We start from the raw sequence: 22,432 nt of genomic DNA on the forward strand, positions 1-22,432 counted from the left end.
GCTATGTTCTGAACTAAAACATAAACACAAATAAATAGAATATTTTAAGTTTCCCAAGGATGGAATATAGTTTTCTCTGATGATAATTTATGGTAAAAATTATGAAGTACATTATAAACTGCACGTGGATTTCTAAATTATTTAGCTTTTATTTCTGTAATAGTAACAAGTGTAAAAGTTTTTAAAATGTGTTTTGTGGTAAACATCTCGTGTAATTCCATCTTTTAAAAAACTTCTGTATAGGGGCGCCTGGGTGGCTTAGCCGGTTGAGCGTCCGACTTCAGGTCAGGTCATGATCTCACGGTCTGTGAGTTCGGGCCCTGCATCGGGCTCTGTGCCGATAGCTCGGAGCCTGGGGCCTGTTTCGGGTTCTGTGTCTCCCTCTCTCTCTGACCCTCCCTGGTTCATGCTCTGTCTCTCTCTGTCTCAAAAAAATAAATAAACGTTAAACAAAAATTTAAAAACTTCTGTATTTAAGTATAAATACAGAGAGAATAGTGCCCACATCAGAAATATCTATTCTGTCTATATCTGTGCCTATTCTATCAATGAAGTATCCCAGTGTGAGCATACCTATGTAACCGCCACCCATATTTAGAAATAGAACAATTAATGGTAGTTCATCTTTCAGGCATCTTCAAATCACTGACTCCACTCTCCTTCCTCCAAAGGTAATAATAGTTTGACTTCTAAAACCATAGGTTTTGAACGTTATATGACTGCAATCATGGAGTACCCATTTCCCCCCTTTGATCTAGTGTCTTTCATTTGACATTAAGTTCATGAGATTCTCCTGCTATTGCTTTTTAGTATAGTTTATTTTCATTGTGATATAATATTCCATTGTACGAATATACCACAATTTATTTATCCTTTCTACTGTTGGTAGACATTTGGGTCATATATATATATATATATATAATAAAATATAATGTTTATTTATTTATTTGGAGAGAGAGAGAGCATACGTGAACAAGCGGGGAAGGGCAGAGAGAAAGGGAGAGAGAGAATCCCAAGCAGTCTCAGTGCTGTCAGCCTGGAGCCCCACGTGGGGCTAGATCCCACCAACCGCAAATCATGACCTGAGCCGAAATCAAGAGTTGGTGATTTAACCTACTCAGCCACCCAGGCAACCCTGGGTTATTTTTAGTACTTGACTATTAGGAATAATGCTACTTTGATCATTTCTGCCCATTTATCTTGGTGTGCAATGTATATAGCTAATAAGCTTTGGATAAATCTAAGAGTAGAGTTTCTTAGTCATAAAGTGGTTTAACTTTAGTGTATAGTATCATACCTTTTTTTCCCCCCAAAATAAATATATCAGTTATACTCCCATTAGCAGTAGTTTCTACTGCTTCCTATTCTCAGCAACACATGGAATTGTTCATCTTTTTAATTGCAGCCATCCTCGTAAGTGTGTAAGGTATCTCATTGTGATCAATATTTGTATTTTCCTGATGGCTAAGCTACTAAGCACCTCTCCTTTTTATATGCTTTCTTTCATTTATTTTCTTGAGACCATTTGCATATTCCTTTTAGTAAAGTACATTTTCAAACCTCTTGGTGATTTTTCTATTGAGCTATCTATCCTTTTCATACTGATTTATAGAATCCTTTGTTTTGTGGATATTGGTGCATTTTCAGGTGTATGGGTTATACATATTTTCTCCAACTCTGTGTCTTCCCCTTTAACTGTGGAAGTGCTTTTTGATGAACAGTTCTTACTTTTTTTTTTTTTTTTTTTTCTTAACGTTTATTTATTTTTTTGGGACAGAGAGAGACAGAGCATGAACGGGGGAGGGGCAGAGAGAGAGGGAGACACAGAATCGGAAACAGGCTCCAGGCTCTGAGCCATCAGCCCAGAGCCCGACGCGGGGCTCGAACTCACGGACCGTGAGATCGTGACCTGGCTGAAGTCGGACGCTTAACCGACTGCGCCACCCAGGCGCCCCAAACAGTTCTTACTTTTAATATATATCAACATCACTTTTTTAGGGTTACTGCTTTTTGTCTTCTGCTCTTACCTAACCTAAGGTCATCAAGCTATTCTATGTAATCCTTCTGTAAGCATTTTTGTTTCACTTTTCACATTTAGAGCTAATCTGGCTAGAATATATTTTGTGTATGATGTGACTTACAGATTGAGTGACCATCCCAGTTAGCCAGGCACTGAATGGAATTCCTAGGATGCAAAACTTTCAGTGCCAAACCAGAAAAGTTCAGAGCAAATGAGACAAGTTAGTTACATTAATGAGGAGTCAAGGTTTATTTTCCCTATTGATATTAAATTGATCCAGTACTATTTATTGAAAAAAGACTTTCCTTGTCTCAATACTATGAGGCAACACCTTATTCATAAAATTGTTTTCAGTTATTCATGGAATTGTTTCTGAATCCACATTTCTGTTCCCCTGATCCATTTGTCTGTCTTCACCCCAATATTAGTCTGTTTTAATTACAGTTGCTTTATAATAAGACAATACCTGATAGAATCTAAGTTTTCCTGCTTGCTTTTCTTTAAGTCTTGTACTCCATGATTCTTTGCTTCCCCTTAACTGATACTTTTTCATAAGTATGTTTTAGAATCCGTAATTTTTGACAAAACCAAACTTCTTTGGTTTTTGATTACCTTGAATCTAGAGTTTATGCTTTGAAATATTATCATTTTTATAATACGGAGTTTTCCAATTGATGAATAGGACTACTATTTATTTAAGTCTTCTTTAATTTCTCTTAGTGAAGTGTTGTAGTTTTCTATGTAAAGGCTATGCACATCTTTTATTAGATTCACGTTCAGGTATTTATTACTTTGATGCTACTATACATGGTATTATTTCTTAAAATTTCATTTTCTAATTTTTCTTTACATGTGTATAAAAATAGTAGTTTGTTGATAATGACTTTGTATTTAGCAACATTGTTAAACTGTCTTATTCATTCTAAAAATTTATCTGTGGAGTCTTTTGGATTTCTTATATGCATAATCATATTGTCTGAAAAAATGAGGTTGATTTTTTTTTCCTTCAAATGTCAATGCTTTATATTTCATTAAAAAAATCTCATTGAATGGTTCAGACCTCCAGGTCTACTTGGTTAGAAGAGATAATACTGGGCATCCTTGTTTTTTATTTCTGAGAAGAACTTAAAAGTTTTTGAAATTAAATATGAGATTGCCTGAAGTTTTTTAAAAAGCCTTTTCAGATTAAGGAAGTCCTCTTCTATTTCTGGTTTGCTAAACAAGTTTTTTTTCCCCCCAATACACCAATCTGTGGGGTATTGGTTTCTTACTGCTTCTGTAACAAATTGCCACAAATTTAGTGACTTAACAAGGTTCTGACTCCAAAGTCAGGCTTAGTGGGCCACAATCATGTCATTGACAGGGCTGTGTTCTTCTGGGGACTCTAGGGGAGAATCTGTTTCCTTGCTTTCTCTAGCTTCTAGAGACTACTTGCTTTCCTTGTCTCATGGCCCCTTCTATGTTCAAAGTGCATCATTCTGTGCCTCTTCTCTGACTCTGATCCTCCTGCCTCCCTCTTATAAGGATTCTTGTGATTACATTGGGCCCAGCTGGATAACTCAGGCTAATCTTCCCATCTCAAGATCCCAAATGAATCACATCTGTAAAGTCCTTTTTGCCATACAAGGTATCATAGGGGTTCCAGAGATCAGGACATGGACGTGTTTGGGGTAAGGGGGAGTATTATTCTATTTAACATATGTGGTGAATCACATTGATTGGTATTGGATGATAAAGCAATCTTGGATTATTAGAATAAATCTAAGTTGGTGACATATGTAAGAGAAAAAATACTTCGTAATTTTTGCTCTGAAAATTGTTGAGACTTCATCTATGGTGTAGCGTATGGTCATTTTTTTTAATGTTCTGTTTCTATTTGAAAATCATATACCTTCTGCTGTTGTAGGATGTAAGATTTTATATACACTTACAGTATCAAATCTGTTAATCATGTTAAAATCTTTCCTATTCTGTTTGTGCCTGGGTGTACACATTTTATCAGTCAGTGAAAGAAAAACATATAAATCTCCCAAATGATTGTGGATTGCCCTCTTTTTATGCTTTCATGATTTGCTTTATATACGAGACTAAGCTATTATATATACAGTTGAGTCTTGAACAACACGTGTTTGAACTACAATGGGTCCACTTACACATGGATTTTTTTTTTTTTTGCTATTGTTAAAAATATTTATTTTTCTAAAAGATCACACAAAAGTTGGGAAGAGAAAGAAGTATGTCAACTAGCCTACCGTCAAAATTTGGGCTGAGGAAGGACAAAGAGCTGCCTAAAGAAACTGGTAGCTGGAGCAAAGTGTAGAAATTGAGACGGCAATGGGCCAATGGCACCAGAAGTCTGGGTCAGCCACATGGATGAGCACCACCGAGGTGCCGTGTGGACATCAAAGCTGTTCGTCCCAATTATTCCTCCTTTTCAGTAAAGGAGAAGCAGGAGCTCATTGTTTAGACATGAGCTTCATGGTCTTGTGGCCCTTTCTGTATTCTCCCAGTTTCTACTATTGAATTCCTCAATGACCACACTCTGGGTGGTGCCCCCATCTGGCGTTGTGGGGCGACTGGGAAACCTCCGGGGTCTGAGTGGTGAGTGCAAAAGCTCTGAACGTCACATCTGTTACACAGAAGGTGTGCTGCGCTTTGAGAGTGCCGACTGTGTATGTAGTTACTATCCGGGCTCCCCTTCAGGAGCTGGGACAATGAAGTGTGTATCCTGCTTCTCGCAAATCCTGCAGGTGCAGTGAAGGTGTGCAGGTGCGCTGAGGCCAAAATTCCAGAGGACGGCTCCGTAATGGTAGCCTCCTGTGCGCTTCACCAGTCTCGGTAATGCAAGACGTCCAGCGACGGCGTGGCGGCGCCCTCCAAGCTGAGCCTCGGCCGCTTGCGGCGCCTATCCCGGCCCTCTCCCTGGGAGCGTGGCTACCAGGGTCACCCGGGTCGCTGGGGCTGCGGCGGCGGGAGAGGCGCAGCGAGGGGCGGGGCCAGCTCAGCGCTGGCTGCAGGGCGGGCCTTCTGGGCGGGGGGGGGGGGGGGGGGGGGACGATGAGTGCCTTAATCGCCGCTGGTTTACTGCCACACCGCCCGCTGCCACACCGCCCGCTGAGCCTCGGCTCTGCCCTCGCCTGGTAGGTGGGGCTCCGAGCGAGGTTCCCAGGGAGGCCCGGGAGTTGGCTGTTTCTGGCCTCGTGGTTTGGCAGCGGCTCTGCTCCTCGCCTGCCGTGGCTCTATTCCGGATTTTTTAGGGTACAGTATTGTACACGGTTTTCTCTTCCTTCTGGTTTACTTAATAACATTTTCTTTGCTCTAGCTTACTTTTGTTGTAAGAATATAGTATATAATATATGGAATATACAAAATATGTGTTTGATTATTTATGTTATCGATGAGGCTGCAGCTCAACAGGTTATTGAGTTTTTAGGGAGTCAAAAGTTAGAACCAGATTTTCTGCCGCGCAGGGGCTGCAGGTGTTCAAGGGTCCCCTGGTATACAAGTTTAGAATTGCTGTATTTTTCTGGCCAATTGAACCTATTATCGTGTAATGTTTATCTTAATCGCTAATGCTTTTTGCCTTAGATTCCTGCAATTAATATATCCATAACTACTCTCTTTAGAGTTTCTGTGGTATTTTCCATCTTTTAAATTTAACCTTTTGCCATCCTCATATTTTAGATTTGTCTCTTGTAAATATGTGTTTTAATCCAGTCTGATTATCCTTGTGTTTTAAATGGAATCAGTTGATCCATTTGTAATTCAAGGAATTATTGGTATAATTGACTTTAAAACCATCTTACTACATGTTTTCCATCCATAATACCTGTAATATTTCTCTCTCCTTCCCCAGCTTTGTTCCCTCCCTCCCTTACTGGTTAATTCCTCCTCTTTCCTGCCTTCTCTTCTTTTACTGGTGGACTGTCTAATTTTTTCATTTTCTGCCTCTTTAGCTTTATATTTTATATTACTGTAGTATTTTTCTAGTTGTTACTATAGAGAGTACAAACTGTAACCTTGGTTTATCAAAGTCTGATAAAATTAGTATTTTTATCTCTGTAGAAAACAAGCACACTTTATTTATCCTTGTCTCTGCTTATATGTTATTACTCATTTATTTTAATTACACACAAATATAAACATTAGCATCTATGTTAAAAACCCTCAGGATGTTATTGTTTTGCAGTCAGTAGTTATTCAGATTGTGTATTTACCTTTTCAGGTTTGATATTCCTTACAGCAGTTTTGGAACTTTAATCTAGGAGATTTAGAAGGAATTTTGTAATTACTTTTACTTTTTTTTTGGCCTGGAATTGCTTTTATTTCAGCTTCATATTAACAATATTTAGGTTTTGTATGTAATTAAATGTTGGCAGTTTTTTCTTTCAGTATGTTGAAGGTTTCATTTTCTTTTATTCTGGTTACTGTTGAGGAGAGAGCTCTCAATCTTATGGTTTATCTCTGAAGGTATACTCTGAAGGTTTTAAGACCGGCTTTTTAACTTTCTTAGCGGTATTATTCTGGTATCCTAGATCTTATTTTGTTTTTAAATTTATCTAGTTTGGAGTTTATAGTGATTTTTACCAGATGTGGTAGCGTATCTTTCTGGTATTGGGAAATTCCTTCTTACAGTATTCCCTGGTCCCTGTTCTTTCTCTTTTCTCCTCTGGCATATCAATTATGCAGATGTTTGATCTTTTCTCTGTAACTGGTATTACTCTGATATGCTTTAATTTATTCTCAATATTTTCTTTTGGCCCAAAATTGGTTCTTTGAAAGATGACTAAAGAAGGTATTAACCCACTGGCAAGAATGCTGAAAAGAGAACACAAATTTACCAGTATTAGGAGTGAAAAATGACACCTCTCAGTAGGTTCTACATGATGCCATGTAGCTCTGTTTTTTGAACCTACTACACCATATGCTTCACTTTTCTCATTTTGCATATCACAACTTCTGCTAAAAATCATTGTTCTGTGTTTGCTTACTGTAACCAGATAAATAGTATTAAAGTGCCACCAACTTATCAGTAAAGAACTTCAGCTCTTCAAAAAGTTTTAGCATTACCGAGAATTTATATTCTTTTATTTTTTCATTTAATTTTCTTTGCAGTAATCACTAATGTAGCTCCAAAATTAATGCCTGAAGTGTATAGTCTTTTAATTTGTTGAAACACATCTGAGCATCTGTCCAGTTTCTTGTCTTGCAAAGACATCTTCCATAAATGTCTCAGTATTTCAACAGGACTGTTCAATCTTTTGCAGAATAATAGTCATTTTGGGATTTTTGTCACTAATGAGCTGGGAAGACACAATTTAACCTTTGTATTGAATTGCATGTGTTTTGGATCTCTTGAGTTTCTCTTCCTTGGATTATATCTTTGTTTTCATGGAGTACATTCACCTGTTTCTTCTGAATAAGGAGGCCATGGGAGATGAAAATTTTATGACCTTGCATTTATGAAAATAACACCATTTGACCACATTTGTTTGATAAGATTATGGGGGATACAGAATTCTCCATTGGAATTATTTACATTGGAATTTCAAAACAGTGGTCCCTTGTTTTCTAATTTTGACTGTTGCTATTGAGCAATCTGATGCCATTCTGAATCCTGATCCCTGGTATTTGTCAACTTTATTTTCAGTGTTCCAAAAATACATGATGCGATGTCTTGGTGTGTGCCTTTCCCCACTTATTGTGAAGAGCCCTGGTGGACTCTTTCAATTTTAACTTTCATGGTATGAAAATCTGGGTGACTGTTCTCTCCCCAACCCCCAACAAAAATGGTTTGTTTTGATCAAAAAAATGTTTGCTCTATGACTGGTACTTTTGTTAATGTGGACTAAATCTTCCTAAATTTTTCTTTTCTTTTCTCTTAATTCCTATTTTCTGTCTGTTTTTTTTTTTATTCAGTTGACTTTGTAGAATTTTACTGACATCATTTTCCAAGCATTGTACGGAATATTACTATTTAGTTCTTTCATATTTTTAATATCCTACACCTCTTGTTTTCTTCTAATATGCTTTTCATACCACTCTGTTGTTGATTCACAATTACTTTGTTTTATTCCCATCTTCTGTGTTTTATTTCATTTGCCTCTCTGGACGTTTTGTGTTGTGTTGTTTTGTTTTGTTTTGTTACCAAAGACTGCTCCTTTGTTATGTCACAGATTTGCAGAGGCAATGTTAACTTCGGATTTTTTTCTCTTAATAACAATGCTGGCTAAAAGGATTTTTCAGGTACATGTTAAGAAATCTTATCCACACTACTCTCCTCCCTACTAGTAGCCGCTTGGAATTGAAGAAAAATCTATTCCCTCAAGGAGTTACCAGTCTTGTAGTATCCTTTGTAATGAAATTGTATCTGCTGGTGCTTGTCCCATTGAATGGAGATGATGTCTGGATGAAAGAGACATGCAGGGCAAGGTGTGTGGGAAGGGGCCCACTGCTCTTCCTGTGCTTCTTCCTTGTGTTCACCAACCCACCAGAAGCTCTTTTAAAAATATGTGTATCATGTTACAGCCATTTTATAGATTATTGTGTCACTTTTACCTTTAATATCCTACCTCTCTTTTTCCTTGAATGTACTTTATATCACCTTACTCTTTTTTTTTTTTTTAATTTTTTTCAACGTTTATTTATTTTTGGGACAGAGAGAGACAGAGCATGAACGGGGGAGGGGCAGAGAGAGAGGGAGACACAGAATCGGAAACAGGCTCCAGGCTCCGAGCCATCAGCCCAGAGCCTGACGCGGGGCTCGAACTCACGGACCACGAGATCGTGACCTGGCTGAAGTCGGACGCTTAACCGACTGCGCCACCCAGGCGCCCCTATATCACCTTACTCTTGATTTATGAGCGAATTATCTCATGTATCTTAAATATATTTTCAGGTCAACATTTTTCTCCAAACTTTCTTGATTTCCCTGATTTCCTATTTATTTTATGATGGCTTAATTTTGGTCTTTTGGTTTAAAGTCTGTCCTACAGAGTCTTATGATCCTTGGGAGTCCATTTATATTAAATGTGCGCATGGCTGCAGATCACCACCTGGGCTAGTTAGATTTCTCTGAACAACCCTTCATATAAGAATCAGTCAGTTTTGGGGCACCTGGGTGGCTCAGTCGGTTAAGCATCTGACTTTGGCTCAGGTCACGATTTCATGGTTTATGAGTTTGAGACCCGCATCTGGCTCTGTGCTGTCAGCACAGAGCCCACTTCAGATCCTCTGTCCCCCTCTCTGTCTGCCCCTCCCCTGTTCACGCTATATCTCTCTCAAAAATAAATAAACATTAAAAAAAAAAAAAGAATCAGTCTTTTCCCTGTGGTAGTTCATTTTCTCCAAACATGGGTTATCTATACTTTCTGAGTTTTCTGAGTACATTCTGAGTCCATTCTGAGTAGGACCTGGCTCTTACTTTGTCCCTCTGTTGTCAGATATCATCCTGATTTTAAATGTATAGAAACTCCCTGTATCCAGGGTTCCTTTGCTCTAACCTCTCTTGAGCATACACCATTTTTCTTCTCCTCTGCAGTGTGGGACCAAAGTAGAAGCTTGATTGAGAGGAATGGAAGAGATGATTTTATAGAGTTATTTTAACATATTACCAGCTGATCATCCACCTTCTTAATAGGTGGATAGTCTTAATATCCACCTTAACATGCTTGACTGAAATGTTACCTGGTCCCAGGAAATCCTGAGCCTTCTCATTCTACTGTCTACCATTAGCCCTCTTGAATTTGCTTAGGATACATGTTTTGTGGATAGTTTAATTATTACTCATCTGTCTGCTCTTCAGCTGTAATAGTTTTGTTTCAAATTTTCATCTGCTTGTTTCTGTTGCTATTTCTTAGATATCATAGTTTTGCCTTAAAAAAATATTTTCTTTCAATTGAATGTGTTTCCAAGAGTGCATGGAGGAAAATGAAGTTTTTCAGTACCCCAGTAATACTTACAATGACGGGATTTAAACTGTTATGACAGTCGCTATCAGAGCAAAAATTTTTTCCATTCCTTAGATACCAAAGTATACTAGCAATAAGAGATAGAAAAGGAACTTACCTGTTTGTCCTGAGATCGTCTCTACAGAAACAAACAAAAACAAACATATGGGCTAACTTAAAGATGTTATTACTGTTTTTCTCTAATTCTCTAAACAGCAAATTTACAAAGCTATTAAGGATGATAGCCAAAATATACAAGAATCTCTTGTAGGATGTTATGACAGCATAGAATATCTGAGATTTGAAAGAACTAACTGACAAGTTTTGAAGTCACAACTGAAATAGAAAATGAAAATATACATTGATTGTCTATTAGAAGATTAGCTTTCCTTAATATCTTTCTAAAATCAATCTGTAGAATGCAAAATTTACATGAATTTTTTAATTTCTTTTATATCAAAGTACATGTAATTATTTTAAAAGTCAAATTACTTAATGTAAATAAAACCAACAGTTCTCTGACCCATCCCTTCTTACTTTCTGTTTCCTTTTAACTTATACTTAACTGGGGGGGGGGTCTAGAACTAATATTTAGTTATACAATGTCTGTATGATACTTCATGATTCCTCAAATTTGGATAATGGATGTTGGATTTCAACTACGGGCAGTAAGTATTTACCTCCTTTTATACCCTTTCTCAATTCACTTCCCCTCTCCCTATTTATCCAATAAGCCTGGCTCAGTTTTTATGGTAAATCAGTATATTGTGTTAGCAATATAACTATGTACATAATGTTGACCATGTAAATAATGTTCATTATTGAGTAATGTATTATAAGAGCTTTCCTACTCAAAGTTTTCTTTTCTCTCCAGTTGATTCTTGATATTTTGGGAGACTTCGTTGAGCATTTTTTCATGTTTATGCCTTTTATTATTCTTTGTCAGTCATTTTAGTGGCTTTCTGAAGGAAAGAGAATAAAATGCGCACTTTCTTTCTTTCTTCTTTTAGTGACATACACTTAACATGCAGTGTTACATTAGTTTCAAGTGTACAATACAGTGATTCAACAATTTTGTATATTTCTCAGTGCTATTAAGTGTAGTTTAATCCTCTTTGTCTGTTTCAGCTATCCACCCACCCACCCACCTCCCTTCTGGCAACCATCAGTTCGTTCTCTGTATGTAAGAGTTTTTGTTTTTGTTTTTGGTTTGTCTCTCTGTTTTTGTTTGCTTGTTTTGCTTCTTAAATTCCATATGAGTGAAACCATATGGTATTTGCCTTTCTTTCTCTGACTTACTTTGCTTAGCATTTTACCCTCTAGATCCATCCATTTTGTTGCAAATGGCAAGATTTCATTCTTTTTCATGGCTGAGTAATATTCCGCAGTGTGTGTGCATATCTGTGTGTGTATTTATATGTGTGTGTGTGTTAGAGCCTTATTGTAAGCCATTGGTTTATGTGACTGTGTGGGCTGGCTTGACAATTCTGAAAATTTAAAGCTAGGCCATCTGCTGGCGGTGGCTGAAATACTTAAGCTCAGCTTGAGATTGTTGTCCACTGGGGAATTTCTTTTTCATTAGGGAAGCCTCAGATGGACTCTTAGGGCTTTTCAGCTGATTGAATCAGGCCCACTCAGATTTACTTGGAATTAGATTATGAACTTGAACCACATCTACAAAATACTTTCCCAGCAATACTTCGCTTCATATTTGAATAATTTGGGACTGAAGCTTCAAAAGACAATTGCAGTCCACTCCTTGTCATTTTAGCACCAATACACATTACCTTAAACTATACTTAATCTCCTACTAAAGATAATAACAAGGTTATATTTCCAGTTCACATGATACAACTTGCATACAACCAAAAACATGCTCAGTTTTCCCCAGAAGAGTGTGCAAGGTCCTTGGGTGTAGTTCACTCTTCTTTGATAATAAATTCTGTGAAATTAACTTAACTTTGTTAATCTCTCTTGTATTAGATGTTAAGTGGATAAGATAAAAAATAAAAATACTTGGTTAATGTGTATATAAATAAACATAAAAAATGAGGAAAAAATACTCATAATCCTTGTTTCTGCAACTGGTTACGTAGTTGTAGTTATTGTGGGTATTGATAACTACCTTATTCCACCACTGATTCCATATTTTCTTTGCCTTCAGCAAACAGTTCAAATGGTCTTTGTTCTTTTCCTGGCCGGGTGACCCAAATTTTCATTTTGAGAGTTCTGGGCCATTATCAGTCTTGCTTGCATGGAGTTGTTTTAGTTTTCCACTGACTTAAATCAGAGGGTATAGTAATACTAAGAGATACCTAAGAGATCTTTTTACCGCCATTGCATTGTAGCAGCCCGGTTCCCCCTTGGTAATTGGGATTGGTCACTCCAGCCAAAGTAAATAATCCGTTTGTTTGCTTTTTGATTCAAAGGCATGAGGAACCCAAAGTAGCTAGTTGGTATTCTCTAGTTCCAGTTCGGTGGAATTGTTGTATCCTTGTGGAAGCATTTTTTCCTTTGGATCTATGACCTCTAGACTAACAAAGCCCAAGTTCATGGTGATGGAAGGCAAACTTTTTGCTCGTGGATCACTAGGACTAATAGTCAGTGAAGCCAATTCCATTTAATTCCTCGCTGTATATTGGACAGTGATTTAGAGTATGTATAACATCCTACAGGACATTACCTCAGCCAGACCAGGTATTGTCATCTAGTTGGCACTGTAACTGAATCCTCAAATACCTTAAACTCCTCTGTCAAGCCAGCTGCATTAAGATGATGGGAAACATGAAAGGACAAGTGACTTCCCTCAGAAGGGGCCCATTGTTAGACATCATTTGCTGTAATGTAAAGTGAGTTTCTCGATCAGAAGCAATGCTGTGTGGTAACCATGGTGGTGGATAAGACATTTTGAAAATCCACTGTTGGTGTTTTGCATACAGGGAAAGACAAACCATATCCAGAGCGGTTATCTATTCCAGTAAGAACAAAGTGCTACTCCTTCCATGATGTAAACGGTCCAGGGCATTTAACATGCCACCAGGTAGCTGGCTAACCCCCCATAGCATGTTGTCATATTATGGACTCAGTGCTATTTTCTCCTACTGGCAAATTGTGCAGCTGGCAGTGGCTATAGCTAGGTTGGCCTTGGTGAGGAAACATCCATGTTGCCGAGTCCATGCATAACCTGCCATCATGATCCCTTTGTTCATGATCCTACTGGGCAAAAAAGGATAACTGGTATCCACAGAATGGTTCAGTCTATCCATTTTATTAAGATCCTTGTCTGATGAGGTTACTCTTGTGATCATTCACATGGGCCATAAATCTTTTTATATTATTTCCCCATTCAGAGACATCTATCCACATACTTCTTTCTCACACTTCTTTGTTATCCGTTTCCCAGTGTTCCTTCCAAATCCCTGATCATCCAGACAAACCATTGGCCACAGCCTATGAATTTACATAGACTCTTATATCTGGCTATTTCCCTTTTCAGACAAATTAAACAATCAGGTGTACTGCTCGAAGTTCTGCCCGCTGGAAGGACTTCCCTTCATGTGCCTTCAAATATGTCTCAGAAAGGGGATATAGGGCCATTGTGCATGTCCAACTTTATGGCTTGGTGGTTCAGACAACAAACAGCCAGTTCATGATTGGCAGCTCAGGTCTCATGGCACCTTGGTAGCCCTTGGTTAAATATTCAGTCTCTACCAAGATTTAGTGGCAATCCAAAAGCTTTTCCTCAAAATGAGAATAGTTACTTGCAGAGGATGGCAGATATTTACTTTAAAATCCTAAGGGCTTGCCAAAGGCTCCAAACAGCATTTTCTACCACTAACTACCACTAACACTTCAAGCACATCATATCTGCTGGATCATACAGCCTAAGTGGCTGAGCAACTTGCATGGCATGTTCCCTGTGCAAGTTGCCTGAATCTATTGCTTCGCCTTTACTTGTTCTGGGGCCCACTCAAAACTAGCAGCTTTTCAGATCACTCTGTAAGTGAGCTGAAGTAGCCCACTCAAATGGGTATCAGGTTGCCTTTGAAATACAAAGAGGGCCACTAGGCATTGTGTTCTGTTTGTTTGTTTTTTTTTTTCCCATTGGTAGGAGGGTCCAGAGGCAACAACTTAGCCCTTGCCATGGAAGATCTATCTTGACATGCCCCACAATGCTGCACCCCATCAAATTTTACTGAGATGGAAGGCCCCTGAATTACTGTTGGATTCATTTTCTACTTCTGACCTACTTATGTTTTATCTACAGTAGTTGCTTCCCCTCATTTGCCAGGTCTAGTCAGCATGGTGTCACCAATATAACGAACTACATTATAGAAGGGAAAAGTGATGACAGTTCCTGCAGACTAAATTATAATACAGGGCTGTAGAGTTGACATGAACTGAAGTAGGACAGTGTAAGCATATTGATTATCTTGTCAACGGAAAGCAAACTGCCTCAGGTGGTCCTTACTAAGAAGTATAGAGAAAAAGAATTACCTGGCAGTTTGGTAGCTGCATGGTAACAGGGATGTGTTGGTTTGTTCAAGCAATGAAACCATAACTGGAACAGCATTGCAGTTTGAGTCATTATTCGATTAAATTTATGATAATCTACTTCCATTTTTCAAGACCTGTTAATTTTCTGCATAGGCCAAATAGGTGAGTTAAATGAGGATCAAGTTTTTGGCGGTGGCAACAATGACTGCTATCCTCTGGAAATGTGGTACTGCCTTTAGTTTACCATTTTCCTAGGTACAGCGAGCAGTTTTAGTAGGTTCCACTTGGCCATTGCTAGCATAATAGTCCTTACTCCACAGGAACCAATATTGTAATTCTGACAAGTTTTTAAATATATCTATTCTCATTGTGCATTCTGAAATTGGATAAATAACCATAGGATGGATTTGGGGACCCATTGGTCCCACTGTGAGATAGACCTGAGCTAAAATCCATTAATCCCTTACCTTCATAAGCCCCTACTCTGACTGATGGACCATAGTGATGTTTTGGGTCTTTAAGAATTAGTGTCAGTTCAGAGCTAGTGGACAGTAATCCCTGAAAAGTGATTATTTCCCTTTCCCTAATATAGAGTATTTCTGGAAATTGGCCCTAGGTCCCTTTGTGAAAGGCTTGGGGAAAGATTAATATTAAACACTTGTCAATATAGCAAGGTCTGTCCTCAAGGGGATCTGGTCTCCACTTCATTCTCTGAATTCTAGATCTGCAAACTGGCTCCTGTCTGAGAACTCATTGAGGAGCTTTGCACTTTAGTGATTCAAGTTGGACTTCTGTTCGCTAGACCTAGAACTCTTATGTTAATATAGATAAAGTAAGAATTCAGAAAACTGTCCATTTCTTTTCTAGGGACACCATTATCAACTAGCCAAGGTCTTAGATCTGTGAGAGTCAGACTGTTCTGATTCCTGCTTTGGCTGTCATTCAGCTGTGCTCTTAAAGGCCATCCAACTGATTGGATCAGGGCCACCCAGATTATCTAGGATAGTCTCTCTTATTTAAAGCCAACCCAATTACAGACTTTAATCATATCTACAAAGTATCTTTACAGCAACACCTAGAGTAGTGTTTGAAGAACTGGGATTATCCCTAGCCTATTTGACATCAAAAGACCATAACAATTGGGAATCCACATTTTGACCTTCTGTACTAAATTGCATGTTTTTAGATTTCTTGATTTCTTCTTCCGTGGTTTACATTGTTTGTTTTGATGGAGTATATTCTCCAGTTTTTCCTGGAGAAGGAATGCATGGAAGATGAAAATTTTGAGACCGTAAATCATTCAATGTTTATATTTGCATGATAGATTTCTTGGGGGTTCAGATTAACCCGTTGGGAGTCTTTTAGAATTGAGAAGCATTTGCTCCATTGTTTTCTAGATTTCGTGGTTACTCTTGAGAAATATGATGCCATTCTGATTGCTCTTTTGTATGTATCAATTTTTCTTCATTCCTAGCATATTTTGAGAACACATGCTGTAATTTGATGTGTGCCTTGTCTTCACTGTTCATTGTTCAGGGACCTTAGTGGGCTTTTTCAATTTTGATTCTTGCGGTATTAAAATCAAGGTGATTTTCTCATACCTGTTTTTCCTTTTTTCTTCCCACCATTAAAAAAAAATCTCTTGTCTGGCACTTCTATTATTGTGCAGTACATCCTCTTGAACTGATTTTTTTTTTTAATTTTCTTTTTATTTCTATTTTCTGCGTTAAAAAAATATTTTTTTGCTTCATTTTGTTTTCTGGAAGTTTCTTTTGACATTATATTCCAACCATTTTACAGAATATTATTAAGTCACCTGCTTCTATTTTTAATATTCTGTAGCTCATTTTTGTTCTCTGAGTGTCATTTTTTATATCACCCTGCCCTTTTTCCAAGATCAGTATCTGCTTAGGTGTCTAAAATGCTTTAAAAAATATTTTCACTGTTTTGCTGAATTTTCTTGGTTTCCTCTAATTACCTATATTCTGTATAATTCATTCTTCATTTTTTTTTAAATTTTTTTTTTCAACATTTATTTATTTTTGGGACAGAGAGAGACAGAGCATGAACGGGGGAGGGGCAGAGAGAGAGGGAGACACAGAATTGGAAACAGACTCCAGGCTCCGAGCCATCAGCCCAGAGCCCGACGCGGGGCTCGAACTCAGGGACCGCGAGATCGTGACCTGGCTGAAGTCGGACGCTTAACCGACTGCGCCACCCAGGCGCCCCTCGTTCTTCATTTTTAAGGTAGAGTCTGTTCTGCAGTATCTAGTGATCATTGGAAGTCCATTCATATTGAAGAATTTAATTCTAAATAGCTGATCATGTGCGCATGGATAATGATTGTCACCCAAATCAGTTGGCTTTCTCTGGATAACCCCCAATATCAGAATCTGTAGGTCTTTCTTCTAGGGTAGTTCACTTTCTCCTTTGAAGAGTCATGTATCCTCCTTAGGTATGGACAATAAAAGTGTCAAAGTTCTTTCAGTACATTTTGTTTTCTGTTATCAGGATGTTTCTCTGTTTTTACCTGTACATAGAGGCTTTGTAGCCAGAGTTCCTTTGATTCAACCTGTCCTTAGGATTAACCCCTTTTCTTCTACTCTGGTATGTTATAGGTACCAGAGTGGAAGCCTGGTGGAGGAGATGATTTATATAGATCTACTTAAACAATTTTTTCAAAATTATCCTTTCCTTAGCCACATCTTTACATCTCTGGCTTAAATCTTACCTGGTACCTGATAATCCTGGGTCAGTCTGGGTTGTGCTGTTTATGATTAGGCCTCTTGAATTTACTAAGGATTGGTGTTTTGTATATCATCTATAAGTTTTTTGTGTGTCATATATAAGTAATAACTAATCTAGCTGTTTACATTTTAACATTTTTTTTTAACGTTTTTATTATTGAGAGACAGAGAGACCGAGCATGAGCAGGGGAGGGGCAGAGAGAGGGGGAGACACAGAATCCGAAGCAGGCTCCAGGCTCCCAGTTGTCAGCACAAAGCCCTATGCGGGGCTTGAACTCATAAACCGCGAGATCATGACCTGAGCCGAAGTTGGCCGCTCAACCGACTGAGCCACCCAGGCATCCCAATGCTTTAACATTTGTTTTAAATTTTCATATACCTATGGTTTATGTCACTTTTTTAGACTTGTAAGTTTTGCCTTTCAAAACTATACTTTCTCTCAATGTAGTGTGATTTCAGAATTCAGGAAGGAAAATTAAGTTTTTCAAATTTTCATGTGTAACTTCAGTCTCACAATTACATTTTTTTAATGAATGTCTTGATAAGACTGTTACACTCAATTTCTGGAGAAAAAATACCTCTTTCTAAGAAACCAAGCGTACTAGAGATAAGGGACAGAAAAGGAGCTTACTGCTTTGTTCTGAGCTGTTTCCGGGAAAACAAACACAGCAAACATTTAGCTAAATTAGAGATGAGATTGCCATTTTCTTTGTTTCTCTAAAATAAGAATTTACAATGGTAGACATGACGACAGCCAAAGAATGCAAGACCCCCATGTAGGTTGGTAATAAATGCACATAGTATTTGAAAATCAACTTATTGACACATTTGGAAGACATAACTGAAACAAGATGGCAAATAAGTGTTAGGTGGTGTTTGCTCATTAGAAGGAGATTAATTTTGCTTTATATCTTTATAAAGGTATGCACTAGAATGTGAAATTTATATGAGTTGTATTTAAGTTTAAATTTTAATGTATCAATATATGTACTTATATTTAAAGTCAAATTGTTTTATGTAAATTAAATTCACATAAATTAAAACACTAGGCTTCTGGCCCATCAAATCTTATCCTCAGTTTCCTTTTCACGATTGCTGTGTTAAGGGGAGGAAGCTGTTGACAAATATTTGGTTCTAGAATCCCTACCTAATATTTTGTGATTTCTCCAATTTGGACAAGGTACACTAGTTTCCTCTTGTGGGAACCAAGGTTTCACTTCTTTTTCTACCCTTTTCCCCCTTCTTTCTCCTTTTCCTATTTCTCCAACAAATAGAACATGTCACATTTAAAAAATATATTAATATGTTATTAATATCATGCCCATGTAAGTAATCTTTAAAGCTGTGTTATATACCAGCTTTTCTGTGTAAATTTTTCTTTTCTCTGCAGTTAGTTTTTGCAGTATTTCTTGTTTTCCTAGATGGTTTTACAGGTTTGTGATGCTTATAATTTTCTTAGCCATTTAACCAAACTCTAGAAGGGAGCCTACAGATTAGAAACAGAAATATAAATAATAACCTAAGTGTAATTTGCCTGAGAGGAGAGTAACATTTTCATTCTCTAATCTAGTCTAGAGGAACGAAAAAACTGTAAATTTAGTTTGACAAGCTGCAAAGGGGGAAGGCTTCTTTCTATCTGGGAGACTGAAGCCTATGTGAAAGTTTGAAAATTGGCTTACCACTGGATTCTGGAGTCTTAACTGAAACACAAAACAAACACAAAATTGTTATCTGATCCTGCAAAAAAGACTAGTTTCTCCAATAGACTTTTCATGGTGAGTACAGTGCAGCATTGACTTAATCAGATGTATTATTAATACATTTAATACATTTACTTAATTATTAATTAATTTAATACATTAAATAATTGTTGTAATCAAAGTGCTATATTTTCAAAATTTAAAACCGGTTAATTGTATTAATCATGCCTCTCTATTTTCTGTATTTCTGATGCTTAGACATCTGGGGACTTGGTGACTGTGGAAAAACTGCCCCTTCTGTGTCTAGCCAATTCCTAAGGATCTTAAAATGAATTCTCCTGCCAGCACACTTTCATCTGCAAACTAACAAATCCAGAGCCCAGGATCTTCCTATGTTGCCATCTTGAATTGGAACTACTCAAATAAAGACTTTTTTAAAAAAATGTTTATTTTAGAGAGAGACAGCGTGAGCAGGGGATGGGCAGAGAGAAAGGGAGACACAGAATTTGAAGCAGGCTCCAGGCTCTGAGCTGTCAGCACAGAGCCCGACGCGGGGCTCAAACTCACAGACCAGGAGATCATGACCTGAGCTGAAGTCGGACACTTAACTGACAGAATCACCCAGGCGCCCCATCAAATAAAGACTTTTAATTGGCCATTCCATCCCATATTTTTGCCTTTAATATTTGAGCCTTTCCTGAATTTTGAAATGACATTCTTCTTATCTTTCTCTACTACTTGTATTAGGGTTTCTTCTTTCTCCTAAGTTAGTAATCTGCTTTCAGAATTTTTTCAACACTTAAAATTGCTTGCATTTCCTTTCCCCATGTTCCTTGGGCTTTGTGTATATGCTTTTTCCACTTCTTTGTTTTCATTCCAGTGGAATTTTGAGAAGGGAGTTGAGTAAATGCCTTGTTAAACTAAAACTTATCTCTTTTTCATTGCCCACTCTGAACTCATTTTGGGGCTCATATTTAAACATGATAGACATGAGACTGGTAATATATAGAAGAGGCAAAGATATTCCACAAATAGGAAATAAACAAGAAAGAAACTTACTGCAGGAGTCTGTTGTCTTTTCTGAAATATAAACACAAATAAATATATAAATATCATTGGCCTAAGAGAAGGAGACTCTAGCTTTCTCTAATACAATTTTTGTGTATGACTTGTAGGATTGAAAATAATAGTAAGAAACCATAAGAAACTCCTAATTACAGAGAACGAATTGAAGGTTGATGAGGAAGTGCAGGGGTGGAAGAGAAAATGGGTGATGGGCATTGAGGAGGGCACTTGCTGGGATGAGCACTGGGTGTTGTATGTAAGCGATGAATCATAGGAATCTACTCCTGAAGCCAAGAGCACCCTGTATACGCTGTATGTTAGCTAACTTGACAATAAATTATATTTTAAAAAAAAAACACCTAAAACTAAAAAAAAAAAAAAAAAGAAAAAATAATAGTAAGTAGAGAGTTAAAGTTTTTCAAGGGATTACTAAAGTCCATCAGAGTTATGGAAGAGTTCAGGGACTTGCTGAGGGTCCTGTCTTCCATCGAATGCAAACCTATATGAGTGTGGTTTCCTTCAGAGAAGCAGCCCAATGTTACATTTTCCTCTGATACTCCTTTTGGAGAGATTCATTTAAAGTTGGACTATTTTCGGGCTCTTGGTCATCTTTATCTGCTCTTCTTGGTCTTTATTGTAGAAATGTCGTAGGTTTGAGAAATCTGTGCATCTATTCTGTCCTCCCTTCCATCCCTTTTCACTTTGGGGATATCAAGATTTCTGTAAATTTGCTGAGAAATAAGGAAGTGACTTCTGTTTTTGTTCAAAAAGTTTTGCTACCGATTACCAAATGTTTTTATTTGTTTTTAATTAAGAAGAAGGATTCTGTTTTTATTTTTTAGTGGGAAAATTAGAAAGCAAACCTGTAGTATTGCATCAGAAGAGTCAGCTTCAGTGGAATTAATTATCTTGTGCATCTTTTGTTGTAATTAAATTTTTTTTTTTCAACGTTTATTTATTTTTGCGACAGAGAGAGACAGAGCATGAACGGGGGAGGGGCAGAGAGAGAGGGAGACACAGAATCGGAAACAGGCTCCAGGCTCTGAGCCATCAGCCCAGAGCCTGACGCGGGGCTCGAACTCGCGGACGGCAAGATCGTGACCTGGCTGAAGTCGGACGCTTAACCGACTGCGCCACCCAGGCGCCCCATCTTTTGTTGTAATTAAAAACAGTGCCAGTCTGATGGTTTTAAGATTTTCTGAGTGTGGTAGATTGAGGGGAGTAACATCTATGTTTCTGTGCCTTCATTGAAACTTTTCATTATAGGTATAAGGCTTTAGAACATGCAAATCTTGCATGTTCACATTTTCATCATATTTTTACATTTCCCCTATTTCTTAGGCAGTTCACATCAATTACATATATATAGTAGAAAAATAGATTTTGTTGATCATTCTTCTTAAATGCTCCTGCCCGTTGCTAGTAATAAGCCTATGACAGTGGCATGCTAACTATTGGGCAGGAGGAAAAAGAGAATGGAATATAGGAACATCAAGATTTTGATAATATCCATAGTCATTAATACTGCCTTCTGTTCCTCTCTTGGACAAAGAAAAATAGAGATGTTAAGGAGATAAAGAATTGTTAATAGGTCCTGGGCTTCCCGCGCCCCCCCCCCCCCCCCAACACCTACAAACATAAATGACCATTGTTTGCCTTGGGTATAAAGTTGTTTTTCTTGTCTATGATTTTTTTTCAAGCCTGTAATTCTCTTTAAGAAGAAATTAGGATTCGAATCCAGCCTCTGAGGTGTGCAAACACTACGTATGTTGTATTTCCACTTCCACCTCTTCTCCCTGTTCTTATTTTGTCTCTCATACTCACTGCCCAGTTGCCCCCCCACCTAGACTGAATGTTTGTTGTTGAAAGGCAGTATTCGTAATCTTGAGGTTTTATTCCTACAAGCAACATGTAAAATTATGTACATGTATATACATATGTATGTGTGCCTGTAGGATATATATGTATGTGTAAGTAAGTGTAAGCTTGTGTAAGTTTGCTATTTCTCCATCCAGAAAAGATTTAGGGCAGCTTTTCCTGGTGTTTATTATTTTTACTATAATATTGAACAGGAAAATTTACATAGATTTTATTGCATATGGAACAATTCCCACTCATTCATTGTGGGGAATAAGCTTAGAAATTCCCCGGCTTACACCAATGGGTTAACAAGGCATAAAGAATTACAAAGCCATACGATGCTCACACCCAAGTTTGGGTAAGCAAGATTAGGTAAGTACGTATAGAGAAGGCAGGGCAGAAACCCCAGTATAAGATGGTGGGACAAAGACCCCAATATAGAACATAGGTATATGAAATAACCAAGATTAGGTATTTTTGTACTCCCATTTAGTACTGCAGCAGAAAGCTGCTTTCACAGGAGGGAAGGACCAAGTTAGGTAAACAGGTAAATAGGGCTATAGACCGCTGGGCAGCAAGTGAAGCTTCCCGGAG

The 22,432-nt window shown here is 37.8% G+C and overlaps 2 long non-coding RNA genes across 3 annotated transcripts in view; one reads left to right on the top strand and one right to left on the bottom strand.

Annotated features, from left to right (window-relative positions):
• The window catches only part of LOC147580866 (uncharacterized), a 278,927-nt gene that overhangs the window by 91,011 nt on the left and 165,484 nt on the right, over positions 1 to 22,432 (top strand). The window contains exon 1 of one of the 2 annotated variants that reach the window (XR_015251136.1): positions 5,125 to 5,278. The exons of the other annotated variant lie outside the window; for it this stretch is intronic. This is a non-coding gene — a long non-coding RNA (uncharacterized LOC147580866). Of the gene's footprint in view, positions 1 to 5,124; positions 5,279 to 22,432 lie in introns of those variants that run through there. 2 annotated transcript variants of the gene reach the window in all.
• On the bottom strand, positions 10,084 to 19,994 carry LOC147580869 (uncharacterized). The gene is made up of 3 exons (XR_015251138.1): positions 19,973 to 19,994; positions 18,893 to 18,913; positions 10,084 to 10,108 (listed from the first exon to the last, which is right to left on the bottom strand). It is a non-coding gene; the product is annotated as an uncharacterized LOC147580869 (long non-coding RNA).

The sequence above is a fragment of the Puma concolor genome, chromosome B2 (assembly GCF_028749965.1).
Source record: "Puma concolor isolate L17-30 chromosome B2, mPumCon1.1.hap2, whole genome shotgun sequence".
NCBI classification, from domain to species: Eukaryota; Metazoa; Chordata; class Mammalia; order Carnivora; family Felidae; genus Puma; species Puma concolor.